This window comes from Bison bison, unplaced genomic scaffold (assembly GCF_000754665.1).
Source record: "Bison bison bison isolate TAMUID 2011002044 unplaced genomic scaffold, Bison_UMD1.0 scf7180017864264, whole genome shotgun sequence".
Taxonomy (NCBI): Eukaryota; Metazoa; Chordata; class Mammalia; order Artiodactyla; family Bovidae; genus Bison; species Bison bison.
In genome coordinates, this window is record NW_011494836.1 from 1,057,396 (window position 1) to 1,058,833 (window position 1,438).

Genomic DNA, 1,438 nt, shown 5'->3' on the forward strand with positions numbered 1-1,438 from the left:
CCCGGGAGCCAAGCCCGGACCCAGTGGCCGCGAAGGGGGCGCCCCTTCTGGGGCGGGGTCTCGGCTGGGGATGGAGGGCGGAGCAGAGATGGTCAAATGGCGAGGTGCTGGAAGGTCCTCACGGGAACCGCGCGGCGCGGGAGCGGTCCGCCTCGCGGCCCCGGGCCCGAGCTCTCTTCGCTGTATCGGTTTCCCGGGGAGATCTGAGGCGTGCTCTAGGAAGGGGCAGGGCGCGGCTCCGCGCGGACCCCGGCGCTCGACGCTGCCAGTCCCACGCCCTCCGCGCCTCTGGCTCTGTCCAGGACGGGCAGGCACAACAGCTCCGAGGCTGCAGTGCCCCCTGGTGGGCACTCCTGTCCGTGCACAAGCAACCAAGGCTGGGCTGCGGGTGAAACGGGGCTCCCCCTGGCCTTCTGAGCAGGTGCAATCTGCGCTCTCCAGATGGGAACCAGAAGTGAGTTAATACAAGTGGAAGTTAGAGGAAACACTAGGGAGAGCTCCGGGCATGGTTGCGGCAGGCCTGCCAGAAAGTTTCTCTACTTTATACTGAGTATTAGAAAGAGTGAGAGTTTGCGCGTCAGACAGTTTTGAGCTTTCTCCTCTACCACTTTTAAGGTACGGAGCCCAAGTGTGAACAATTTACTTAAAGCCTAGGACGTTACTAGTTCGAAGAAAAAAAAACAAAAACCTGGCATCCGCAGCACAGTAAAATGGAAATACACAATGCAACTTTGGAAGGAATTTCCTCCCATAGTGATTTGCTACAAAGAACCTTCTGTAGAAAGCCTCTCTGTAAACATGAATTAGCACAACCCCCAAAGAGCAATAAATCCACTATATGTGGTGTGAACTTAACCTAAAGCTAAGAATCAAACCCTGTTTTTTCTTTCAAGCTCACTGTCCAATTGAAGCAGGTTTGCGTTTCTAACCAAATTGTGTGTCTGGCTTTGGACTGCACTGACAAAGTTTTGCCTCCCATGAGCTGACATCTTATTATTCTAGATTTTAGTGTATTTTCTTGTGGAAGCTTTTCTGTCATATAATATTCCTCACCCAAATTACCAAATATGATTGAAAGATTGATTCTTTGCGACAATATCCAGTAGAGCACCTAAGCTTGAAAAAGCTGGCTTAAAACTCAACATTCAGAAAACTAAGATCATGGCATCTCATCACTTCATGGCAAATAGATAGGGAAACAATGGAAACAATGACAGACTTTATTTTCTTGGGTTCCAAAATCACTGTAGATGGTGACTGTAGCCATGAAATTAAAAGATGCTTGCTCCTTGGAAGGAAAGCTATGACCAACCTAGACAGCATATTAAAAAGCAGAGGCATTACTCTGCCGACAAAGGCCTGTCTATGGTTTTGACAAAGTCAAAGCTATGGTTTTTCCAGTACTCATGTATGGATGTGAAAGTTGGACTGTAAAGAA